This window comes from Accipiter gentilis, chromosome 22 (assembly GCF_929443795.1).
Source record: "Accipiter gentilis chromosome 22, bAccGen1.1, whole genome shotgun sequence".
Taxonomy (NCBI): Eukaryota; Metazoa; Chordata; class Aves; order Accipitriformes; family Accipitridae; genus Astur; species Astur gentilis.
Window position 1 is genome coordinate 21,598,837 of NC_064901.1, and position 17,045 is coordinate 21,615,881.

Genomic DNA, 17,045 nt, shown 5'->3' on the forward strand with positions numbered 1-17,045 from the left:
GGCGGCGGCTCCGCGGCGGGCACGGAGGAGCCCGGGACGAGGGTCTGACTCCCTCCGTGACCGCTCTTTCCCTCACCCGTCATTAACGGGCAGGGTTTAATTGTGAGGAGGAGGGAGTGTGTGTGTGTGGGGGGCTGCCTCCGCCTCTCACCGGGCTCACGGAGGGGGGGGGGGGGGGGGGCGGCGGCGGCGCCTGCACGTGACCCGCGGCCGCGCGTGACATCACCGCCGCGGCTCCCCCCCCCCTTCCCCCCGCACCGGGACCGGGCCGCCCCTCCCGCCGGCGGCTCGGGCACCTGCGCTACCGGGGGAGGGGGAGGAGGAGGAGGAGGCGGCCGCCGAGGAGCCGCGGGCCGCGCCGGTAACTTTTCCCCTCGGTTGTGGCTGTGGGGACGGCGGGTGGGCGGGCGCCGCCGCCTCCTCCTCCTCTTCCTCCTCCTCCTCCTCGCTGCCCGCGGGGCCGGCCCGTCCGCTCCGCCTGTCCGTGACTCACGGCGCGGGGGGGAGACGGGGACGCGGCCTCCCGCTCCGCGGCCTGCGCCGGCCCGAGCCGCGGCAACGCTTCCTGGGAGCCGGTACCGGCGGCCCGGCGCTGCTGCCGCTGCCGGTCGGGCCGGGCCGGGCCGGGTCCGGTCGGCGCTGGAAGGTGCTGGAAGGAATGGGGGGCGGCGGAGGGAAGGGTTGTTGGCGTTGCAGGCGGCAGCAGGGCCCGCCGCCTCGGGCTGGCAGCGGTTGCGGCTTGGAGAAGAGGGTCCCTCTGCGAAAGGGGTCGGAGAATGGGCAGCGACCGCAGGTGGATGGACGTAGCAAGTCGAAGCAGGCGTTTAGGGAGAGGGGTATCGGCGACTCGTGGCCGTTACGGTGCGTCCAAAGAGCCTGGATCTCTGTCTGCTGTCTCCGGAGGTGCTGTCAGGTGCAGCACGGAGATGGTTACTTGCTTTGTGGTAACTCGTTAGCTCTCCTCTTCCCTTGTCCGCCCTGCGCAGCTCTGCATTTCTCCATCTCGTTCACCTGTTGCACCCTGTCAACCCCGATTGCGAGCTTTCTAGGACGCAAACTCATCCGCACAGTTGTCGGTTTGCATGGTGCTGTTAAAAGGTAACTTTGCTTACGTTGGTGATGGCTCTTCATTGTGCCATTTCACTGACGCTCCCTTGTGCTAAGGTCCGTGGATCTGTCAAGACAGGTATTTCATTATAGGCCAGAAGCAAACCTTGGATTACCGGTGAAAGAGAAATACCTTATCTCCTGAAATTTCCTCCCTGCCTTTTCTTTTTCCTAAAGGCACAGCTGGGCCCTTCACTGCAAGGCTTTTCTGAGGGAGTCTCCAACACTGAGTCACATTTCTGACTAACTGTTTGGATCACTGCATGTCAGCCAGTTTCTGGCTATGACTGCAGGTTATATTTGTCTGTAGGGAAGAGTCCTCTCAGCTCTGCTGCTCGTTCCGAGGTATGTGGAGTATCTGCTGTTCCCCAGGTGTCAGGGAGAAGTCTGTGCCTGAGGACAGACAGAAGAAAAAGGAAAAGCTGTTTTTTACTTTAGCGAGCGGTGGGCTTGGTTTGTGGAGTAAGTGAGTCTTAATCAAGGCATAACCCCCCTGCTGAGGTAGAAACAGAAAAAAATGTCTTATCTTGTAATTAGGGGAGCAAACGCAGTTTGAAAATTTCAGCAAAGTGTTGCTGAGCTCAGCCCTTCTTTTCCTTTGGGCTGTGTAAAGAGGGCACTGGACACAGTATGCATTGTGCCAGGACCAGATGGAGTTTGGCCTTGCCGTGCTTCTCTGCTATCACACCCGTGGCACGTTTGCCAGAAGATTACTGCTGCCACAAGATTTGTGAGGGCAGACTGACTGTGTGTGGCTTCCTGGCATAACCCCTTTTTGAAATCTAGCACCGAGTTCTGTGATACTTCTTTCTCATACATGCATGCACCCATGCATCCTTCTTCATACAGGAAGGCCAGCTTTTGCAGGAGAAAAGCAGGGGTGAAAATAATTAACAACCTTCTCCCTCCCACCCCCCAAAAATAAGAGGTGGGGGGAATAAACCCAAACCAGCCTCAGGTAGGACAGAACATGAGTTGTTGCACAGCTGCTTGGGAGTTCTCTAGCTGCTGGAGGAAACCTGCAGCTACTTGTATTGTGAAGGGATGCAAGGAGAAATATTGTAGCAGGGACTATATATATAAATTGCCTAATCTAAAAAAGTAAGAAACAGGAAACTTGATCGCAGAATTAGTGCGTCCTGGCTGTGTGCCTTGGGTTACCGTCGTCGGTTGTTTCCAGTTACTGCTGCTGCAGCTCTCTGTGCCTTGTCAGCATGTTTCCTTTACTAGCTGGCTGTGCAGCGAGGAGGCAGGCAGAGGGTGTGCAGACAAACAGGTGTGCAGCCTTACAAGTACAGAGCGTGAGTTCGCTGCCTTATCCTGATCTCGCACCTGCAGGAAGAGTCGTGTTTCCAGCGTGTTAAAGTGCGTTTGATTGCTATGACTTCTTTTTCCCCCCCAAGAAAGATGCTTTCTGTAGGATTAGTTCTCGCAACTCGGCACACTTGTTCTGCGGTAAGCAGAAGGATGAGTTTTTTGCTGTTAAATGTTTGATCCAGTGGTGATGGTGTCAGACCTCAAAAGTCATGTCTTTTGTAATTAGATCTGGTCTGTGATTGGTGATTTTATGGCTAGCAAGTTTGACAGTTTTCAAAATTTTAAGTTTTGAATTTAAGGTCTTGAACTGTTGCTGTTTTTCAGAATTTGTGTTCCCATCTGCCCAAGGAGGAGTATAGAATATAATATGCTTTGTCTTGAAGGCATTGAGGGGTGATCCTGCTTTCTGCTCTGGAAGCAGCTGCTGTGAAAGTCTCATTGTTGCAGATATGTGTGTCTTTGCATGTTGAATAGGAAAGCTTATCAGATTGTATGTCACTGCCCCCCCCACTGCAAGTAATAAGATTCACAGACCTGATGCTCTTGGAGAAAAATCAGTGTTTCAGAACTGAGGTGTCCCTGCCCGTGGCAGGGGGGGCAGGGGGGTTGGAACTAGATGATCTTTAAGGTCCATTCCAACCCCAACCATTCTATGACTATACAAAGATAACTTGTTTCACTGGGGGAAACTGTTCTGCTGGCCTGCAGTAGGATATGTGACCTTGTTTTTCTCACAGCCTAATAATTTAGGAAGGCAGAATCACGTTCTCTTGGCTGTGGAAACTGTCTCGGTGGAAGGAACCTCATCTTAGGAGGGAATTCAGGGGAATGGTTCCTGCTGACAGGTACAGGTCTGCATCTGGGCTGCAAACAGGTTGAACTTGGTCATTAGATCATACTTCCGCTAATATATACAACATTTGACTTAGCATTTTTGTTGTGGTTACTGCAGCTAGAAGCTGTACTGGAGTCAGTTTAGTTTTGAGAGATGTGTATAATATTGTTAAATTAGATGAGGCTGTCCATGTTCTGGCAGATCTTAAAAGTTTCTCTATTAGAAGTAGTACAATGGGTTACTTTAGGACTCCTGTGTCATTTTTTTTCTGTGATGTCCTTCTCAGGACAAAATACCTTTTTACTGTTTTTGGGGCATAGACAAATTCCTTTCTTGCGTCCTCACTAAAAAGGAGACACCCCTGGAGCCAGCGTAGCTTGCACTTTTAGATCTAGAGATCTCAAAACCAGATTTCCTGTAAAGCAAAATTACTTTATTGAGTGTCAAAAAGAAACTGTTAAGGTGATATACCCAATTTTGGTATAATTTAATAAATTGCTTTGAAGTATGTACTGTCAAGCATTTAAGTATCTTATTGGGGGGGGGGGGGGGGGGCAAAGTCTAATTAGGGTAGTGCACAGGGGAGAGCAGAGCACTGCAGACCTTCCAGTATGTTTAAGGGAGGGGAAAAGATAAACGTTTATTTTGCGGGAAGTTGGTGAAGAAATGAAGAGAACAATGTTAGAGAATGAGAAATCTAATTCTTGTTTTGAACATACGAAAACTAGTGTCTGTAGGATTAAGTAGGAGAACTATCTTGTGGGAAGTGAGGATTAAAGCAATTTAAAAGCCATGCTGCAGAGTCAGGTTGTATTGTGTATGTGTAGAAACCTCTCTGAGATGTAAATAAAAGATGTTGGGTGAGTATCAGAACGATTGCTAAAGCAGATGACTGACAAGAGAGTAGGTGTCTCCTGGCATGTAAGGCTCTTTAGTTTGTTTTAAGGTTTTAAAAAAATATTGGAAAATATACTCGTTAAATTTCTTGAAAAAAACTAGGCATGGAAGTTGTATCCTCTCTCCCTCCAGGGAGAGGGGCTGTCTTGGCCTGCTCCTCCTATCACAACTATGAAACAAACAAGGTTAATTGGTTTAAATCAAGGCTTCCCCCTTGCTGATTTAAATCATGATTAAAGTTGGTATTTTAAATAATTCATTTAAGCCTTGTTTTGCATTTGATACTTCCTTAAAAGGAAAGTTTATTCGATTTGGTGAGGCTCATCTATTACTAAGTCTTGCTAAACAGGATGATACAGTGTATCTACATACACCCATTTATGCTATTATATCACAGTAAATGTTTACATTAGAAAATGGTGGTTTGTATTTACTGGGTGAATAATTTCTTTCCTTATGACTTGTGCAAAACAGCATTTGAATGAAAAGGTCAAATTAAATATGCAGGTTTTTTTATAATTGCACTGTAATCACTCACTGGATACATAAGAGAAAATATGCTTGCTGGAGTGTGTGCTATTAAAACTGACTTATTTTAACAGGGTAGTGTTATCTGTACTTAGCAAAATGAACTGGTTGGTTTTGGTCATCGTGTCCTTCCAGATCTTGGAATGACCATAACTCATCCTCCCTTGTCTTGTTTTTATTCAGAGATTGGAAGAGAAACACCTCCTCCCCCATTTTATACTGCCTCCCCTAACTTTGAGTGCACTGAACTAATTTAATAAGTGAATTGAAGAAACTAATCTTTCTGCCTTTTTAAGAAAGGTTTGTTTGGTATTTCAGTGGATTCTGGTTCTGCAGACTTAGTGACTTTCATGAGTTTAGGAAATACTCTCTTTAAACATTCTCCAGCAACCATGTGCTGCTTGGATAGGGTGTGTACTTGTTTAAATGATTGTTTTAGGCTTTCTCATAAATTGTCATTAACTTAGAAAATAAATTGAATGAGTGTAATCTTGAAAAATGTGTGTAAAATCCATTTAAAGGAAAATGTTTGGAATTTAAATAGTCCATCTAGGGCCCTTAATGAAATGAAGGCAAAGAGATAGGCTTCTGCAACAGCTCCATAGCGTATCTCCATTGCCAGGGACTTACATGCAGAAATGTGCTAGCCCCCAGAGGACTCCACATGCCATGCCAGTGAATTTTCCTGGAGGATTTTACACAGGCTGTCAGATATTGCACATGTAGTGGCTTCTTGTGCAGCCACCAGCAGGAACCCATGCGTGCATGTTTGTGGGCACATGAAGTTGCACTGGAACAGCCTTTGAGACTTGCTCTGGTGGTGCTTGCCTTGACATGCATGCACGCATGCACACAAGGAGAGTCCTGTGGCCAGCCCTCCTCACCAGCATGCTTTGGCTTGCATGAGTACTGCCACCGAGGCAGGGCAGCTCACCCAGCTGCATGTTCCGAGAGTAGAAGGCGAAGCTGTCACCTTGCCTTCAAATACCAGCTTTGTGCTTCTGGTCTCCTGTTTGACTGCTTCGCACCCTTGGCCGTTGTCTGTAGGAGAGGAATAATATTCTGGTTTCTGTGAGAAGTCCAGGAAGAAGTTCAACAGATGGCTTCTGTGTTTACAACTGGTGAGGGGGACAGATTCTCAGGCATGTGCAGGTCTGGGTAGGAAGCCCCAGGGATTTGATTTGAGGTCCGTATAGCACGTGGACAGGCAAGGTTGCACTGCTAAGACCTTTACAAAGGTGTCAGACTCCCTTCCTTAGCAAAGGAAGCGGGAGCTTCTGCCGTAAGGAGTGTTTTAAAATGTAAAATACCGATAAGCACAGATTGTATAATGTAGGTTCTGTTATCTAGGCGTGTCTGACAAGAGGGGACTTAACTTTCTGAGCTATATGGGACAAAGAAGAATTTTCCCTTGGTCTCCAGGAAACTCCCAAGTTGCTGTTTGTATTCCTAGAAGTAGAATAGGAGTGGAGAAAGCAGAAACATTGTCCTGAAGAAAACATGAATTTTCTCCCGATCACCTGCACTTTGAGGGCATTTTCTATCATGCTGCTTTTGAGCAGCAGGCTGGGGGTGAAGGCTGAAGAAAAAAACAAGAAGAGGCTGCAGACTTTGTCCTCCCTTATTTCAGTACCATCTCCAACTGCTACTCCCTGATACTTGCTCTGGGTGGTGCTTTTAGTGGCGTCCCAGAATCGGCAGGCCATCCCCACCCTTCTCCCTTGATTCAAGGATCAAAATAAGAAATCCAGCCACCTGTTGGCTTAGCCCCATTGCCCGCTCCCACACACTCCTACACGTGCTCACATTTTCCAGCATTGATCTTGGGTTCGCAATTATTTCTGAGAGGTCAGGCGATACAAGCTCTCTGACAGTATGATGTTTGCTTGCTTCATGCCAACCCTGGGGCGCATCAGTCTTTGCAGAACCACTGGCTCCTGGTTTGTCAGTGGGTCGTGTGTGATGGCTTCCTTCTCCTCGTGGCAGGTTTGCACTGGAGTTGGGAACAGAGTGGGCTCCTTGCAGCACGTTGCTGGTGACAAACCCGGACAATCTGATGGTTACGTTCTTTTGCTTTTTTCTCTTAGAGCCTTTGTGCAGACTTTCAATCTGTTCTGGGCTACGTTATTTGGGCAATAGAAAAGCATTTGTCTGTTAGCACCTCTGATCTCTTTGTGCCTTGTTAGGGCTCTTTCTGGATGGAAGAGGGTGAGGCCTCCTGGGCGCTTGGAGATAACCTGCGAGGAGGGTCGGTGGCTCTGGTTTCTCATCTGGTGGGTGTGCAGTGAGTGCAGCCATTTCACTGGCTGGTGTTTGAGCAGTGGACTCTGTCCGGCTCTGGACTGTTTTCCAGCTGAGTATTTGTGGTGATGTCAGGCAGTGTGAGATGGGAACATGACTTGGCAGGACAAAGTCTGCAGAAAGTTCAGCTCCACATTTGGCCAAGAGCCTCAGAGGGAATGAGATCTACACACACATTCTGCTACACAGCCTGTCACACGCCCTCTCACATGCTCCCTTCCTGTCACACAGATCCTCTTTCTCTCATTTTCAGACCTTTAACCCTTCCCTCTTAGATTCTACCCTGTGGGTTTATAAAAAACAAAAAAATCCCTCCTTATTTTGCTGTTATTGTACCTTCGAAGTGTTTAGTTGCAATGACCCCCAAAGCAGAAATAGACTCTACAGGCCAGGATCCAGAATAGTAAAGTCAAAAGCAGGGCAAGTTTACTTTGCAACAGAGCTCATAATAGTCCTTTATTCTGACCTGCACCCCTGTGCCAGGCTTCACTGTGTTTCTTGGCACCTCTTCTGATCTCTCTTCTTGCTCTACTGCAGTCTTCTGGCCGATCTAGGTTTGGATACGCACATCTGCTGCAGGGTGGGTACCCCTGCCTCTCTTCTCCCATTCTTCGAAGAGCAGTGTTAGCAAAACCTGCCAAAATACATCCCCGGTAATGGATGAGTGGGGAATAGACTAACAGTCAAGCTTACTTTGAAGCAATTTAAAACTCCATTCCAGTATCCCTCCGATGTGTTCTTTATATGGGTATTTCTGTAGTACTGTCATTTCTTCTTGACCTCTGTGCTACATCTAGGGATGATATTTCTATGAATGGAAAATGGTACTTTTCCCCTACTGCCCTTAAGGGAATCTTAATGAGTTTCCTGCCTGTTTTGCAATCCAGTACTGTATTTCTGTTTTGCCTGTGATTGGTATTGTTTTGATTGATGCTTTTAGGTGGGATGGCACTTGGATACAAAGTGCTGTCTAGGTACATTATTAAAAGGCTGTTTCCCAGAAACAATCTTGTTTCAGTTATGGTGATATGCAGTATGCTGATGAAAGTACTCTTGGGGTAGGAGGAAAGGAGGAAATAAGAAAAATGAACAAACAATTGTACCTTAAACAGCCCTCTCCTTTATTGTGTTCTTTCTTCTTTTGCCTCTTATTCTTCATGTTCTTTTATTTCATAGCTTCTAGAGGATGAAGAAGACCAGTTTGAAAGAGAAGGTGGTCTGGACAAGGGCTAGGAGTTGCGAGCTTTTAAGTTCTTTTTCTGGCTTTGCTGTGATACATCCTACAGCTTTACGCGTCCTTTGTCATCTTGTCTTCCTAGTAAAATATTGCAGCTGCTTCTTACTGCTTTTATCTGTTTTAGTAGTAGGTCAGTGCTGACAGCGGATTGGGCCACCTTCCTGCTCAGAGGGGTCAACAGCAGTTTGGGATACTGATGTTGAAGAGATGGGCTGAGACAACCTGGGGAGCTGAGCAGATTTCCCTTTTCTGGTGCCAGCTGATAAAGGCACTTGGCTAGAATAGGCATGGGTGATGAAATGTTATTCCCTTACTGCATAGTTCAGTGGAGATAGAATTATTTTAAGGAAACAATCAGGTAAACAGTATGTTGTGTGATTATTTATCATTATCATTTTCTACATGCAGAAAAAAGGCCTGCAGTGCCCTTTTCTAGGAAAAATCTAGTTGGTTCTCTTATTGCTTACAGACTAGGTTTAATCCTTTTCCCTCGCATCTCTACTACCAGCATGCTATTTGGGGTATTCATTCTTGTCTCTCTTTTTTGTTTGTTTGTTTTTAAGTTCTGATCTTGCTTCAGTTTGGAGATGGCATTGGCATGACATCTCAAATCTGCCATGAGTCAGACTTGTGTTCTCTAAAGCAGGGCCGTAACATCTGTGGGACTGAGGGTCATAAAGGAGGAATGTAGGATCCAAGGTAGGAGTTTTCTTTTGTTCTGTAATGTGGCACCCCTGTGGAAGTCCACAATGATCGAAGAGCTAGGCTTCTCTAACTCTTTTTTTTTTTCTTTTTTCTTTTTTTTTTTTTCCACTTCCGTGCAAGCCCCATTTTAAAAAAACACAGCTTTTTGAACCTAGCTGGTTATTGCCATTACCTCTGATCCGGATGACACTGTGTATTTCCTGTCTCTTTTAAACCCTGTTCTCTGTGAAGACTAAGGAAGCTCTGGGTCTTAAAACCATTGCTTCAAAGAATGGCTGGCTGTTATGTTTTGGATAGATATGTATAATTGTGTAGAACGAGGTATTGATGGCTGAGTAAAGCTAGAGAAGGAATCCAGAAAGAAACAGAATCTGTGGACATGTTTTCCATGCTGCCATGCAGTGGCATTTGTAAGGAAACTAAGGTGGTGGGGTCAGATCTTGTTTTCAGCCGTCAGGTAGGACATGATGAGCTGTCACTGCATGTAGGATGTGTAAGAGCTGGTCAGCAGCAGGAATAATGGGCTGCAAACACCTCAACTTTAATTTTCCAAAACAGGGTCTTGCTAGTTAGCAGATTATTTTGTAGTAGGAAGTTTTTCTAGGTTGCTTGAATACTTTTCATGTTTGATTTTATTATTTTGTGTGTGTGTGTGTGTATGGCTGGTGGTTTGGTTAGAAGTGCGAAAGAATTACACCATTAGCCAATACAGGGGCCCTAGGAAGAAAAACAAACATGCAAACCAAAACCACCTTTGCATAGATACACTTAGATGTGCAAGGGAATAAAGAGACTTACTGGTAGAATAGCTTAATTTGCTTGGGGAAATTGTGAGTGGTACTGGCAAAAGAAAGCTGTTGCTGCTTTAAAGTGAATTTCCATAGGGGGGAGTTTGCTATTGTAGCTGATGCTGACAAACATTGTGTAGACAAGGCTCCAGGCTGGATCTCCTCCCTTCCCCTTCTTCCCAAGGAGTGGCAGAGAGCTGCCCTTTGCTCCTCTGCTAGCAGGAGGGGGCAGCTGCACTGCTTTGTGTGTTTCATCCTCCTGAGAGGATCACAGATGGGATTTTTCCTGTTGGAAGCCCCTGTCAAAGCCTCAGTTGTGTTTCCTGCCATCTGAAGGTCGGTGCTGATAGTGGTGTCGAGCTGTCAATGAGCTGGATTCGCAGCCAGACATGGGGGATTATTGCAGTCCAGCTACAAATGGCAAGTTCTTCTCATGTTCATCCCTGTGGGTGCTGCACAAGTTGGTGTCGCTCCAAAGTGGCTGTGCTCTGTCTACTCCCCATGTCGTGTCACTGGCTTCAGAGCTCATCTGGCCAGACAGAGCTGAGAAAGGATGACTTGTCATTTTTTACAAGATGGCTTGGAGGGGAAGGTGAGGGATGCTGCTACATCTTCCTTGCTGTAACCTAGTGCATGCCCTAGTTTTTGCCATTCCTAAGGTGTTATACTCTATGTTAGCCAGAAGCTTGAAAGCTGAGGTGACAGCTGAAAGCCTGGAAGGGGTAGAAGGGACTGGGGCTTTTTTTATCCAGACCTAGCTTGTACCGTTTTCCAGAGTTCAAGGGAACTTGTGTCAATGGCCTTTAAAGGAATTTCATGGCAGCAAGGTGGCCACATCACTCCTGATATCGCTTGTTATTCATTTCCAGTCATTAACCAGGGAAAAGCCTATCTTCTCTTACCATCATCTCCTCTCTCTCCCTTTCTGCCTGTTTCTCTTTTCCCTCTCCCTTTGTCAGAGGGACTGATACTTCCATGCAAACAGGAAGGGAGGCGAGAGCAGCGCTGTGCGCAGTATGAATGAACTCCAGTAACCTCATCTCCTTTCTCCTCCGTTCAGTTGCAGGACCAAGGGCATCTGGCAGTTGGGAGAGAGGGAGGGAGGAAACGGAACGGCACAGCCCATTTCAGGATCTTACCCACCCTGAAAGCAGTCACACATATACTCTTTTCCTCTTGCTCCTTGCGTTGACATGGCACTCTTTGATCAGGCAGAAACCAAGAGGTGAAGACAAGGGCAAAACCAAAACCTCAGCCTTTGACAGGCAAGGAATAATGAGAGGCAGGTGAGAGGGGAGGGAACATCTCCTGATGGATGAGGCATGTGAAAAGAAGAGCTGACTTCTTGCAAAACAATTGCTGGTGGGGTGAGCAGTTCCTTTGCAGAGCTTGTTAGGTTCTTGGGTGGGACTGGAGTTGGCGCATTCTGTCTTCATCTGATGTATAGTTTGGGAAGCCCTGTTCCCAAAATGGGGGCATCCACAGGCTGTGTAGGAAATAAACAAATCCTGTGCTCTGAAGATCATAGACAGGGAGTGAGTTTGGTTGGTGTTTTTTTTTTTTTTTTATGTGGAGCAAAGCAAAAGTACTTTGGCCTGATTCTGCCCTAAATTATTGCATTCTCTTTGGTAGTATAGTTGTGCCTTATGATTCCAGTTCACCTTGCTAACCAATTTGTTCAATGGAGAGAGACTTCTTTTTTGTTTCAGTCCTCTATCCCGTATTACCTGTGGTAGGGTGGAGCTAGCTTGGAATTTCTGTTGCTGCCATTGTTTGTTTATAATGGCATATTCTGTGGGTCAAGAGCATCTAAGCTTTATTAGGTTAAGATTCAGAAATGTCTGCAGACCTCTTTGCATTTAGGTTGTAATATAAGGTCTAATTTTGGAAGGAAAAGTTATGGAGACTGCCCTCCAGTCTCCCAGAACTCACCTTTAGGGTGTTTTTCTGTAACAGCCTGACTTTCCCTTCCTCAGTTTCCTTCTGTTCCTCTTAGGCATACCATCTTTCAGAATAATGCCTTTCATCCTGCTGTACACCATCATTACACCTTCCTGCTTCTCTTTCCCAGTACTCTTTCAACCAAGTGACACATGTTTGTTTATTTTAATATGTTCACTTCTTAGTCACTTCTGCTGCTGTTGTTCTCTGAATGCTGCCATGCCATCCATACCCGACCTGGGTAGGAGATGGCATGCTGTGTGTTGAGACCAGACTAAAGCCAAAGAAGTCTTCACAATGATAGCTGGGTGCTGCAGTGAGAACCCAGTCAAGCTCAGGGATGCACCAGATGAAGAGAAGAGACAAGTGCTTGGGCAAAGGCCATGCCAGAAGTCAGCAAAGTTGTGGGTCATAAAGGAGTTAGTCAGCAGCAGGAGTAAGCCAAAGTAAGGGCAGGGGAGCATTTCAAACTCAGAGCTAGAGAGGCAGAGGTGAGATTAAGACCCTTAACTTGGGGGGCAGGAGACCAGAATGCAGCTGCCCATCCCTGAGGAGCAGGCTGCATGGCCAGGAGTGACTGGTAGGGTTCTTGCATAGTTGGCAGAGATCGCAACAACTTGCAAGGTTCACAGGCCAGTGCTGCATGCTTGGGCAGCTGCTCACGGTCAGCTGAAGCTTAGCTTGACAGCAAATGAAAGCAGTCAGGAAGCTATAGCCTTTTTTTTTATCAGCTTGGGACTGACGGTGGCTTGCGAACTCCTTCCAGGTTATGGTCGTCTGAAAGACCAAAATGGATAGTGCGATTTCAAACCGTGTCCCTGCAGTTCTCTGTAGAGAGGGGTTTACAGCAGGGGCACAGAGCTAGTCTCCATTCCATGAGAGTTACAGAACTGTTCTTTCCATTCTTTGTAAACATACTGTTCAAAACCATTCTTTATGCTATCCTGTTGCACTGCTTTGCACACCTTGCATTTTCATGGTTTGTCCCTCCCATTGACAATCTGAAGTTAATTATTTTTCCCCATGAGTTTTAACAGTTTTCACGTGTAATATTGCTTCATTTTCAAAGTGACACATTTGCACAGGATTCTTTTTCTGTCCTGAAAGGTACAAGTGTCCCTTTCAACCTTTTCCTAGTTGAAACCTGTTATATGTGTACTTCTGCCCCGCTTACAGACCTGCTAGCTGCTCCAGCATTTCTTGAGAAATGTGATGGTGCAGGGGGAAGGAAGAGGAATGAGCCAACATGAGCTAGGAATAACCTTTGTTTCTCTGAGACAGCTACAAGGTAGTACCAAGTTCCTTGGGAAGGTTTGTGAAAATACTCTGGCTTCTATGCCAGAGATGGGATAGGAAGAGCATTAAGTCACAAAATACTGGCTACTCCTTAGGAAAGGATTGGATCAGTGATGTTTCCTAAGGAGCTTAGTTCTGTGCTGGTGCTGTAGGGTCCTGTGAAATCTCAGTCCACCAATTTTTTGGGGTTTTTTTGGCCATTTAGATCTGCAGCCAACTTTTGATACCTGAGGCAGCATTACCACTGTGTGAGTTGTGCATTTGGATTTCAGCAGACGCTCTTACGCACTGTTGTGAGCCCAGCTTTCAGAGGCAGATTCACATTGGGTGCTGGCACTTGTATTGCATGTCAGAACACGTTTAGAAGCCAAAATGCCCAATTATATCCCTGCTTTAGGTACCTCTGAAAGATAGTCCTTCCTATCACATGCATTTGTTCACCATCAGCCTGTTAGGCTCACGCACAAAGGCATAGTCCTGTTGACACACAGCTGTGTGATGCATGAGCACAGTCATGTTAATATATGTATACAAATGTAAGGTCTCTTCTGCTGATGCTGACGTGCTGCAGAGTGCATGCTTGTGATTCACTACAGAACTGAAACGTAACCATATATTTTCCCTTGGCAGAAGGCTGTAGGATTTTGTAATTTACAAGACCAGGACTCTGACCAGTAAATCCTGTTTTGAAAGATCCCAGAGACTTACGTGAACTTCCTAAAAAGCTACTGTTTCCTCTGAACATCCAGTATTTGGAGGTAAAGGGCTTATTGTACTATTCTTCTGATTATTCCTGCACTCCACAGTACAGTTTCTTCAGAGGTGTGCTTGCATCTGGTCTGGTTCTTGATCCTTAAACTTCTCAAAGAAAGCAAGGAATACCAGGGGAAGATAGACCTGTTTAGCAGAAGTGTCACAGTAACTGCATCTGGCTCATTTGGTTTCTTTATGTGCTGTGCTGCCCAATGCTATCTCCTTTATTGTCCCCAGTGAATGTGGGGCAGAAACTAGACATATGCTGTAGCTTTGTGTCTGTTGATGACAGGTCAGATCAAAGACTTCCAGAAGAGTACATAAGTGCTTCAGCTGGGCTTGGAATAGGACTCAGCTGAGGGAATGGGACAAGATGAGACTGTTGCTCGTGGAAATAATTAATGTTTTTGGCACTTAGCATGAGGTGCAGGAGGCAGGGCTGCCACCTCTAGTCTCTGTTAACAGTACTTTATGTTGCAAGAGCGCTGACCTTGGGACCATTGGTATCCGAGTTGTTCTGTTGTCTCAGAAAAGAAAGGGAGAGGGAAGAAATGGAGTAGGGCAAAGCTGGTAGCAACACATTTCAGAAGTGTTTAGTGTCTTATTTGAGACATGGGTGGCAAGAGCTGGCAGAAAATTGTCTCCCTTAGCCTTTCATCTTATATGTGCTTCCTCGCTGGAGTATGTCTGCTCATCAGGTTCCTCTGTTCTAGATGCTGCGTTAGAGAGAAGTGATTGCTTCATCTTTTGTCACTTGGCCAGTCCTGGTTTCTAAAACTGACAGAATTGAGACAGACAGTGGGAGGCAGCACAACAGATTATGTCAAGAAGACAGTGTTCCCTTCTGCAGTTACAGCTTGCATCACCCTTCAACATTTTTAGTTGAAGTGGTGGTACAAATCAGAAGATGTGAATCTCTAATAACATGATTATTAGTACAAAACTTGGCAAGATTTTTAGTCACTTAAAACAATCCTTATGTATTTCTGTGAAAACTAACTCCCTGGCCTAGTCATACAGCCTCTCACTTGTGTGTTTGTGGAGGGAATGCTAGTTTAGGTTTCTTTACCTAGCACCAGAGTGCTGCTGTTTGTAGTTAGGTCAGTTTTCCACAGCCTGCAACTGTTACTACATCTACAAAACTAAAAAATACTGTGTCTGAGGAGCAGAGAAGACAAGAGGCCTCTCTTATGTGGCCCATTCTGTTTTGGGAAGGCTGGAGGCTGGTGCACAAAGTAGGAACGTGTGGGTTGGTTTTACAGCATGAAGATAGTGGCTCATAGGCCTTACCCCTTGCCATGTCCTGGGTGTGCACGTGGATTTATACTCCCCTCCCTGCTGGTAACTGCAGACTTCTCAGACATTGCCAGGAAGTCTGCAGTCTCTTAGAAACTCTGCTTTGGGCTCCAGATGTCCTGCTGACAGCAAGTTTCACTCTTGCAATGTTGTGTCATGGTTGTGTGCATGACACAGTTTTGAAATCCCATCAGGCTGTACCCTCCTCTTTTGCCTTCCGGAATACATTGCAGTTGTGGCTGGGATGCAGCAAGACTGGCTGGATCACTGAACGAAGGTAGTGGGGCCTGAGCGCTGTCACTTAGTCCCTCAGCTGGGGGATCGAACTCTTGCTTTGAAAAATCACTGCGGTACTGCTGCTGGTGATTCATTCTGCACAATAATTAATGTTTGAGTGAGTCTTTTGCGTGGTTTAAAGGAATGTGGAGATGCACTGAGGCAGTACACTTAGCTTTCTTGTTTCATGCCCAAACGTGTTCAGACACAACTGATATCAACATCAGTGAGGAGCTTACATAGGACTAGGAATACAAGTTGGGTTTGGGTTTGTTTCAGTGAAGTTCCTATCTCCATCTGATGCTCTGTGCCTCTCCACAAGGTTTTCAGTTGATGCAGGATTTACTGTGGAGACTTTTTTTAAAAAAAAAAAGTTGATTGTGATAGCCACGTTTTTTCTTTGAGGACAGTGAGTCTCTTTGAATTGGTTGCAAATCACATCAGTTAGGTTGTAGTCTCCCACGATAGGACTTCTTCCTTTCTGTGGTTTTGAGTTTCATATTTGCTGCCACTGTTTTTATCCTAGATAATCTGATTCTCCAGCAATTCAGTGGCTGCGTGCACCAAGGGGGAGGGATTTCTGAATTCCTTACACTGTCTGAGGCTGTATTTACAAAGGTCAATTAATATGCCCTGTGGTTTTTAACACCTGCATCTATTATCTGCCACAGTATAATTGGAGATGGCAGGAGCTCAGCAGGCTTGACATTATGACTGCTTTTATACCTGATGACTGTTTCAGAACACTGGGAGGGGGGTGGTATTGCTTTCATCTTTGCCTTTGGCATTCTAAGAAAAGTTGCACAGTCTGGTCAAATACCTGGGAGGGAAGAAGGGACTTGGGACTGTGGTCCTCTGCCTCTTCCCAGTCAGCACCGCAGTGTGTGAGGCATGCCCCTGCTTACCTGATGCTTTTGTATCTGGGCTGCTGCTTCCCATCACCTCCTGTCTTTCAGAGAGTGGCAGGCAGGCTTCCAGTCCTGAACTCAGTCACTCAAGTTAAACTGGTACAGGCCTTTAACGTAGTTGCTTTTTTAAATCAGTTAATCCCTTTAGCTTGCATTGGTAAATCACTGAGTTAAGATCAACTGATCAAATGCATGTTCAATCAGATTAGGGGTGTTTACATTAGCAGTTTGCATCAGTTTCACTAAGTCCGTGCAGTCAAACCAGTAAGGCCTTATTCTGTGCAGGTGGGGCTTTTTGGAAAAAAGTGATTGGATTTGCTTTCCAGGTTCAGGTTCTGTAGTGGAGTTAGTGCTGCATAATAAAGTTGCTTTTCAGTATGGTTTCCAGGTTCTAGAAAAGGGTATCCTCACAAGGTTGGTAGTGAATCTGTTTCCTGAGGGTGGCGTAATGGTCGTTTCCTGTAGGTATGATGCTGGCTTTCAATTTCTTGCTGTAGGTGAGGGGAGGATTTGTCATCCTCATCTTTGATACATCACTGATCTTTGGCACAGCCTTTGGCTACTGATATTAATAGGGAAATTTGGTGTTTTGTAGTCTTTTCTAAATAATTGTATCAAAATTGTCTTTTACAATTTTCTATGTGCTTTGCAGTACATGCCACAAAATCCAGGGCAGCTGACAGCAATGAGCTATTTGTTACTGGAAGCTTTAACAAAGGCCACCAGTTGTAAAGTCTGGAATTTCCCTCTTGCACACTTGGAGAGGTCAGGACTGAAGTCCCCTGGTGGTTTTAGCAGTAATGAAGTCTTGTCCTGCTTTTGATAAATATTTTGGCAATGAAAAGACAGTTTTGTGCCTG

General features: G+C 45.9%; 1 protein-coding gene across 3 annotated transcripts in view; it reads left to right on the forward strand.

The window, feature by feature from the left end:
- Positions 1–17,045, forward strand: part of NR1H3 (nuclear receptor subfamily 1 group H member 3) — a 30,052-nt gene that overhangs the window by 400 nt on the left and 12,607 nt on the right. The window contains exon 2 of one of the 3 annotated variants that reach the window (XM_049825871.1): positions 13,583–13,710. The exons of 1 other annotated variant lie outside the window; for it this stretch is intronic. The gene's annotated coding sequence lies outside the window, so the exon portion shown is untranslated. Of the gene's footprint in view, positions 1–620; positions 647–13,582; positions 13,711–17,045 lie in introns of those variants that run through there. One more of the 3 variants, XM_049825872.1, reaches the window with a different exon arrangement.